General features: G+C 40.9%; 1 non-coding gene across 1 annotated transcript; it reads right to left on the bottom strand.

Moving 5' to 3' along the window:
- Positions 1-7,785: 7,785 nt before the first annotated feature.
- Positions 7,786-7,893, bottom strand: LOC130977522 (small nucleolar RNA R71). Its single transcript, XR_009085211.1, has one exon. It is a non-coding gene; the product is annotated as a small nucleolar RNA R71 (small nucleolar RNA).
- Between the last annotated feature and the right edge of the window lie 1,723 nt (positions 7,894-9,616).

Raw genomic sequence — 9,616 nt, 5'->3', positions numbered from 1 at the left:
TAAATCTTGATTCCGCTCAACTAGAACATACTTCTAATTCGAATTGCTCACTCAACCAATCCTTGTGGGATTCGACCTCACTCTATTGTGAGTTTTTACTTGACGATAACCGGTGCACTTGCCGGAAGGAATTTTGCCGATCGTGCAATTTCCTAAATCGTAGCATATCAAGTTTATGCAACATCAGTCAGGACCGTCATGGCTCCCTGTGCTGGTAAAGGAAGTGGAGTCCGGAGTGCCTGAGTCCTTGTCAAGTCTGTGGTTGCCTGTGAGTAGCTCCTTGAGGTATGTGAATCGGCGCTGGTTGCGGCGCTCTCGTAGCATCTCTTTCTGTTCTAGCCGGTCCAACCTCTCCAATATTTGATGCAGTAGCTGACTAGTAGAAGGTGGAATGTCTGCAGCATGTTCTGTGGACTTGCTGGTAATGGCTGGTGGTGGCCTGAGATATCTCCCGTTAGGGACGTATTGATCATCCCGTGGATGTGTAGGTATGAATCCCTAGTGTCTTTGTGCAATTCGCGACTCAATAAATTTGGCAATATGAGGCGGGAGGATAAGAAGGTGTTCGTTGTTGTGATTTCTTGCTGCCAGAATGGGGAACATCTGCTCATAGTAGCGATTGGGAAATCGTGCAGTGTCTTTTGCTGGGAAGGCTTTCTCCTTTTCATCGACCTTTATAATCCTTTTAATTCGTTTTGTTGAGGGCTTAACGGCAGTTGAAGATTGCTCTGCCACTAATGCTCTTTTTTTTCCTCTCCTTGCTGTGGATTTGGGAGTAGCTTTCTCCTTGCCTTTCTTGGTGGTCATCCTGAAAGGGAACAAGTAAAGAAATGAACATTTCAAGGGTTATAGTAAGGAAAAGAATGGGAAAGGTGGTAATCAATGCACAGTAAGGAATAATGATGTTAACACATGGTCATGACTACATGTGAAAAATCAACAACAGAAACATAGCAAGTGCATGTGATGACAGTTAAATGTAAGGTGTTTATTGGCATGCCGGTAAGGGCATGAGTAGCATAGATCAAGCATTCAATGTCCAAGTTAGATTACCAAGTCTTCCAAACTAACAATATGCTTGTAATAACAATTATATAAAAATTAATAAAATAGAAAAAGGGTTTTGTGAAAAGCAAACATTTAGAGTAGTAGATTAAAAGAAATCTAAAAATAGTGCATAATGCCATATGGGTATTTTCACAAACACATAGCATGCATGTTAAATAAGGTATGGAAAGTATTAAATTGAACATGCAAGTAACCCTATAAAAATAATATATAACTGTTAAACAAGTCCTAAACAAACCACAAGCAACATATAAAAATAATGACCCAAATAAATCTCCAACACCAATAGGAGGAAAAAGAAAGAAAGAGAAAATATGGATAAGGAAAGTAGAAGAGAAAGAAAAAGAAAACATGAAAATAAGAAGAAGAATGAAAAAGTAGGGAGGGAAAAAGAGAAGAAAAACCTTGATAATGGTGGTGAGAAAGAGGGAGGGGAAGGGGGGAAGAAGGAAGAAGGAAGAAGGGGGGAAAGTAAGATTGGGGTAAGAAAAGATAGGAAAATCTGGCAGATTTGAATGAGTTGGGCGGCACAAGCGACGCGGACGCGTGGGTCACACGGTCGCACGGACAGCCCTTGAATGAGGTGACGCAGACGCGTCGGTCACACGGACGCGTGACATGATTTGCGCTTGTGGTGCGAGGGCAGCTTCGCGCTTGCACAACTCTCTGTGTGAAACATGTCTTGCCAAATTTTTGGGTGACGCGGTCGCGTCGTTGATGCGATCACGTGGATGGCTAAATGATGAAACTGGCGCGGACGCGTGGGGCACGCGTTCGCGCGGCAGGGCTTGGGCGGCTAGCACAGGTTCCAGCTCCAGCGCAACTCACTGCCATACACTCTTTTATGTCGAATTGCAGAGCCACGTGTTCACGTGGTTGACGCGGATGCGTGGGGAGGCCATTTTACATATGACGCGATTGCGTCATCTACGCGGTCGCGTGGGTCAAATGGTGCCAAGGGCACGCCTCCAGCCACACTCCTACGTAACTCTCTATTTCTTTTCTTCAATGTTGCGAAGGCACTAGGACGCAAGCGCGTCAACGACGCTGGCGCGTCGCGTGCCTTCATCCCCTTTTTTTTATGCAATATGCAATATGTGGATAAGATGCAGAATATAGGCATTAGTACTGAGAAGAATTATTAACGAAGGAAATTAAGGGGAGGGAAAGGAACGATCATACCATGGTGGGTTGTCTCCCACCTAGCACTTTGCTTTAACGTCCTTAAGTTGGACGCTCCACTAGCTCAGTCTTCTGTTGTGGTTGGATCTTCCAAGAGGAAGATCTCTAGTTCCTGGTTTTTCGCCATCTTTTCACCATGGAATAACTTCAAGCGATGTCCATTGACTTTAATAAGTTCAGACCTTGAAGGATGGCTCAAGTGAAAGACTCTGTATGGTTCCACCCTCTCTACTCGATAGGGATCGTCCCATCTGGATCTCAGCTTGCCTGGCATGAGCCGCATTCTGGAGTTGTAAAGGAAGACTAAGTCCCCAGGTTGGAACTCTCTTCTCTTGATGTTTTTGTCATGCACAGCCTTTACCTTCTCTTAAGCTTCTAGGCGAAGGTTCTTTAATTCTTGCAGTTGTAACTTTCGTTCAGCTCCGGCTCTCTTATAGTCCATGTTGCATTCCTTTACCACCCAGAAGGCCTTGTGTTCTAACTCAACTGGGAGATGACAGGCCTTTCCATAAACCAAACGGAAAGGACTCATCCCAATCGGTGTCTTGTATGCTGTCCGATATGCCCAAAGCGCATCTTGGAGCCTGGTGCTCCAATCCTTTCTATGAGGCTTGACTATCTTTTGCAGTATACGCTTTATCTCTCTGTTAGACACCTCTGCTTGCCTATTAGTCTGGGGGTGATAGGCTGTTGATACTTTATTAATTATCCCATGCCTCTTTAGTAAACCTATTAGTCTCCAGTTACAAAAGTGAGTGCCTTAATCGCTCACGATTTCTCGTCGTGATTGAAGAGAGGATTTTTGCGTGGTCTAGAATTCAGAATAAATTCCCATTGCAAGTATAGCTTCCAGACCAACAAAAGTCCTTTCTTACAAACATTTTGGTTGTCACAAGTAACAAACCCCTAAATAAATGGATAACTGAAGTATTTAAACCTCAGGTCATCTTCTCAAGGAATTGTAGGGAGGTGTTCTTATTATTAGTTATGAGTCTTGTAAATTGGGGGTTTTGAAAGTAAGAAAGAAGTATGTTAAATGACAAGTAAAAAAAATAAATAACTATAAAATAAACTCTTGGCAAGATATGAGAAATTGGAAGTCCTATCCTAGTTATCCTTATCGATGGTGATGAGAATTGAGTTTTAATCCCACTTAGTTAACCTTTACTAAAGCAAAGGAAAGTCAAGTGGACTAATTAGTTTGATCATCATGTTCTAGTCAATTCCCAAGAAAGGACTAGAGTTATTGGAATTCAATTCAATTAGCAAAAATTGCAATTATAAATCACGATGAGTTTGATAACTCAAGAGTTACCAATTAATCAACCAAAGCCAAGAATGTAGAAAGCTAAATTAAAATCATATATCTGAAAACATCTCAATAATTTGTATTAAATAAGAAAATCAATCCTAACATGAAAAGTTCATAAGCCAATTGGGCAACACAAATCAGATACAAATGAAAGCATCAAAGTAAATGAAAGTAGAAGAGAAACATAAATTATTGAACCTGGTGTGAAGAAACAATCCTAATGACTAAAAGAAATCCTAAATCCTAATTCTAAGAGAGAGGAGAGAGCCTCTCTCTCTAAAAACTACATCTAAATTATGAAAAGTGAATTATAATCTGATATGAAGTGTTTCCTTCATTCCTCCACTTTGCAGCCTTTAATCTGTATTTTCTGGGCTTGAAACTGGGCCGAAAATAGCCCAGGATTCGCTGGAAACGAATTCTGCCACGCTAATTTTTGCAGATGCGACGCGTCCGCGTGAAGCGTACGTTCGCGTCGCCTATCTGTATGGCCATGATGAGCGGATAATTTGTACGCTTTTTGGCATTGTTTTTAGTATGTTTTTAGTAGTTTTAGTTGAGTTCTTAGTATATTTTTATTAGTTTTTAGTTAAAATTCACTTTTCTGGACTTTACTATGAGTTTGTGTATTTTTCTGTGATTTCAGGTATTTTCTGGCTGAAATTGAGGGACCTGAGCAAAAATCTGATTCAGAGACTGAAAAGGACTGCAGATGCAGTTGGATTCTGACCTCCCTGCACTCGAAGTGGATTTTCTGGAGCTACAGAAGCCCAATTGGCGCGCTCTCAACGGCGTTGGAAAGTAGACATCCTGGGCTTTCCAGAAATATATGATAGTCCATACTTTGCCCAAGATTTGATGGCCCAAACCGGCGTTCAAAGTCACCCTCAGAATTCCCAGCGTTAAACGCCGGAACTGGCACCAAAGTGGGAGTTAAACGCCCAAACTGGCACAAAAGCTAGCGTTTAACTCCAAGAAGAGTCTCTACATGAAAATACTTCATTGCTCAGCCCAAGCACACACCAAGTGGGCCCGGAAGTGGATTTTTATGTCATTTACTCATCTTTGTAAATCTTAGGCTACTAGTTCCCTATAAGTAGGACTTTTTACTATTGTATTTGACATCTTGGGATCTTAGATCATCTTTAGGTCTTTGAATCCTTTGATCATTTGGGAGGCTGGCCTCACGGCCATGCCTAGACCTTATTCTTATGTATTTTCAACGGTGGAGTTTCTACACACCATAGATTAAGGTGTGGAGCTCTGCTGTACCTCGAGTATTAATGCAATTACTACTGTTCTTTTATTCAATTCCGCTTGTTCTTATTCCAAGATATTCATTTGCACTTAAGAACTTGATGAATGTGATGATTATGTGACGCTCATCATCATTCTCACTTATGAACGCGTGATTGACAACCACTGCCGTTCTACAAGCAACAAGGCTCTAATGTTTATCTCTTGGATTCCTGATACATGATGCATGGTTAATCGCCTGACAACCGAGTGCTCGCCTGACAAACGAGCCAGCCATTCCGTGAGATCAGAGTCTTCGTGGTATAGGCAAGAACTGATGGCGGAATTCAAGAGAATCCGGAAGGTCTAACCTTGTCTGTGGTATTCTGAGTAGGATTCAATGATTGAATGACTGTGACGTGCTTCAAACTCCTGAGGGCGGGGTGTTAGTGACAGACGCAAATGAATTACTGGATTCTATTCCGGCCTGATCAAGAACCGACAGATGGATAGCCGTGCCGTGACAGGGTGCGTTGAACATTTCCACTGAGAGGATGGGAGGTAGCCACTGACAACGGTGAAACCCTTGCATAAGCTTGCCATGGAAAGGAGTAAGAAGGATTGGATGAAGACAGTAGGAAAGCAGAGAGACGGAAGGGACAAGCATCTTCATACGCTTATCTGAAGCTCTCACCAATGATATACATAAGTATCTCTATCTTTATCTTTATATTTTATTCATATATCATCTATACCCATTTAAGTCTGCCTGACTGAGATTTACAAGGTGACCATAGCTTGCTTCATACTAACAATCTCCGCGGGATCGACCCTTACTCGCGTAAGGTTTATTACTTGGACGACCCAGTGCACTTGCTGGTTAGTTGTGCAAAGTTGTGTTTATGCCATGATATTGAGCACCAAGTTTTTGGGGCCATTACTAGGGATTATTTGAGTTGTGAAAAGTAGTGATCACAATTTCGCACACCAAGTTTTTGGCGCCGTTGCCGGGGATTGTTTTGTGTATGGACAACTGACGGTTCATCTTGTTGCTTAGATTAGGTATTTTTCAGAGTTCTTAAAAATGAATTCTAGAGTTTCATGATGATCTGTTGAAATCTGGCTTGCTGAGAAGCCATGTCTAATCTTATTGGACCGAGGTTTCAACTGATCATCACAAGAGCTTGTTGATCTCTATCAATCTTGCTATTGGAGCAATGAACTGCTAAGGCTTCGCTGGCCATTGGCCATATCTAGTGTTTTGGACCGAAGCTTTCTTTGAAAGCTTGGATGGCTGTGAAGCCATGTCTAATTCCTGGACCGGAGTCTTAGACTAGCATTGCAATGATTCCTGGAATTCAAATTGAGAATTCTGAAACCTTTATTTTCTATTCCCATATAATTTTCGAAAAATCCAAAAAAAATTTTCAAAATCATAAAAAAAAAACAAAAAAATATTTTATGTTTCTTGTTTGAGTATAGTGTCTAATTTTAAGTTTGGTGTCTTGCATGCATTGTTTATTTGATCTTGGTTCTATTTTCAAGTCAATAGTACAGGGAACTAAAAGATTCAGAACATGCAGCAGAGGAATTACACAGAAAAAGCTGGGCGTTCAAAACGCCCAGTGAAGAAGGACAGACTGGCGTTTAAACGCCAGCCAGGGTGCCTGGTTGGGCGTTTAATGCCCAAAAAGGTAGTGCATTGGGCGTTAAACGCCAGAATGTGCACCATTCTGGGCGTTTAACGCCAGGATGGCACAAGAGGGAAGATTCTGTTTTCAAATCAATTTTTTTTCAAGTTTTCAAAGTTTTTCAAAATCAAATCTTTTTCAAATCAAATCTTTTCAATCAAATGTTTTCAAAATCAATTTCTTTCCTTTTTCAAAGATACTTGCTAACAATTAATGATTTGATTGAACATTTCAAGTATGTTGCCTTTTCTGTTGAGAAAGGTTTAATGTTTGAATCATATCTTTTCTTGTTAGGCAAGTCATTAATTTTTAAAATCAAATCTTTTTAAAATTGTTTTCAAATCATATCTTTTCAATCATATCTCTTTAAAACCATAACTTTTCAATCATATCTTTTTAATCACATCTTTTTCAAAATAATTTTCAATCATATCTTTTTAACTTCTAATTTCAAAATCTGTTTCAAAAATCACTTGATCTCTTTCTCACTCTTGATTTTTGAAAATCAAATTAAAGTTTTTCAAAATGTTTTTAAAATCTTTTTAATTAATTTTCGAAAAAATCTCTTCCCCTCTTCTTACATCCTTCTATTTATGGAGTACCACTCCTCTTCAATGCACAATTTGAACTCTGTCTCACTAAGTTCGAATTCCTCTACCTCTTTCTTCTATTTTTTTTTTCCTCTGACACCTCAAGGAATCTCTATACTGTGACATAGAGGATTCCACATTTTCTTGTTCTCTTCTCTTTCATATGAGCAGGAGCAAAAACAAAGGCATTCTTGTTGAAGCTGACCCTGAACCTGAAAGGACCTTGAAGCGAAAGCTAAGAGAAGCTAAGGCACAACTCTCTGTAGAGGACCTAACAGAAATCTTCAAAGAAGAAGAACCCATGGCAGCCGAAAACAACAATAATGTCAACAATGCAAGGAAGGTGCTGGGTGACTTTACTGCACCAACTCCTGACTTCTATGGGAGAAGCATCTCTATCCCTGCCATTGGAGCAAACAACTTTGAGCTTAAGCCTCAATTAGTTTCTCTAATGCAACAGAATTGCAAGTTCCATGGACTTCCATTGGAAGATCCTCATCAGTTTTTAGCTGAATTCTTGCAAATCTGTGACACTGTCAAGACTAATGGGGTTGACCCTGAGGTCTACAGACTTATGCTATTCCCTTTTGCTGTAAGAGACAGAGCTAGGACATGGTTGGACTCACAACCTAAAAAAAGCCTGGACTCATGGGAAAAGCTAGTCAATGCCTTCTTGGCAAAGTTCTTTCCACCTCAAAAATTGAGTAAGCTTAGAGTGGAAGTCCAAACCTTCAGACAGAAGGATGGAGAATCCCTCTATGAAGCTTGGGAAAGATACAAACAATTGATCAGAAAATGTCCCTCTGACATGCTTTCTGAATGGAGCATCATAGGTATTTTCTATGATGGTCTCTCTGAACTATCCAAAATGTCTTTGGATAGCTCTGTTGGAGGATCTCTTCATCTGAAGAAGACGCCTACAGAAGCTCAAGAACTAATTGAAATGGTTGCAAATAACCAATTCATGTACACTTCTGAAAGGAATCCTGTGAACAATGGGACAAATCAGAAGAAAGGAGTTCTTGAGATTGATACTCTGAATGCCATTCTGGCTCAGAACAAGATATTGACTCAACAAGTCAATTTGATTTCTCAAAGTCTGTCTGGAATGCAAAATGCACCAAGCAGTACTAAGGATGTTTCATCTGAAGAAGAAGCCTATGATCCTGAGAACCCTTCAATGGAAGAGGTGAATTACCTAGGAGAACCCTATGGAAACACCTATAATTCTTCATGGAGAAATCATCCAAATTTCTCATGGAAGGATCAACAGAGACCTCAATAAGGTTTCAACAACAATAATGGTGGAAGAAACAGGTTTAGCAATGGCAAGCCTTTTCCATCATCTTCTCAGCAACAGACAGAGAATTCTAAGCAGAACCCCTCTGACTTAGCAACCATGGTCTCTGATCTAATCAAAACCACTCAAAGTTTCATGACTGAAACAAGGTCCTCCATTAAGAACATGGAGGCACAAGTGGGACAGCTGAGCAAGAAAGTTACTGAACTCCCTCCTAGTACTCTTCCAAGCAATACAGAAGAAAATCCAAAAGGAGAGTGCAAGGCCATCAACATGGCCAAATTTGGAGAGGAAGGAGAGGAAGTGAACGCCACTGAGGAAGACCTCAATGGGCGTGCACTAACCTCCACTGAGTTCCCTAATGAGGAACCATGGGAATCTGAGGCTCAAAATGAGACCATAGAGATTCCATTGGACTTACTTCTGCCTTTCATGAGCTCTGATGAGTATTCTTCCTCTGAAGAGGATGAGTATGTCACTGAAGAGCAAGTTGCTAAATACCTTGGAGCAATCATGAAGCTAAATGACAAGTTATTTGGAAATGAGACTTGGGAGGATGAACCCCCTTTGCTCACCAAAGAACTAGATGACTTGTCTAGGCAGAAATTACCTCAAAAGAGACAAGATCCTGGGAAGTTTTCCATACCTTGTACCATAGGTACCATGACCTTCAAGAAGGCTCTGTGTGACTTTGGGTCAAGTGTAAACCTCATGCCTCTCTCTGTAATGGAGAAGGTAGGGATCTCTGAGGTACAAGCTGCAAGAATCTCACTAGAGATGGCAGACAACTCAAGAAAACAAGCTTATAGACTTGTAGAGGATGTTCTGGTAAAAGTTGAAGACCATTACATCCCTACTGATTTCATAGTCCTAGAGACTGGGAAGTGCATGGATGAATCTATCATCCTTGGCAGACCCTTCCTAGCCACAGCAAAGGCTGTGATTGATGTTGATAGAGGAGAATTGATCATTCAAGTGAATGAAGAATCCTTTGTGTTTAAGGCTCAAAGATATCCCTCTGTCACCATGGAGAGGAAGCATGAAGAGCTTCTCTCAAAACAGAGTCAAACAGAGCCCCCTACAGTCAAACTCTAAGTTTGGTGTTGGGAGGCCACAACCAAACTCTAAGTTTGGTGTTGAACCCCCACATTCAAACTCTAAGTTTGGTGTTGGGAGGTTCCAACATTGCTCTGAGAAAATGTGAGGCTCCATGAGAGCCCTCTGTCAAGCTACTGAC

This window comes from Arachis stenosperma, chromosome 4 (genome assembly GCF_014773155.1).
Source record: "Arachis stenosperma cultivar V10309 chromosome 4, arast.V10309.gnm1.PFL2, whole genome shotgun sequence".
NCBI classification, from domain to species: domain Eukaryota; kingdom Viridiplantae; phylum Streptophyta; class Magnoliopsida; order Fabales; family Fabaceae; genus Arachis; species Arachis stenosperma.
This window is presented reverse-complemented; position numbering and strand designations above follow the sequence as displayed.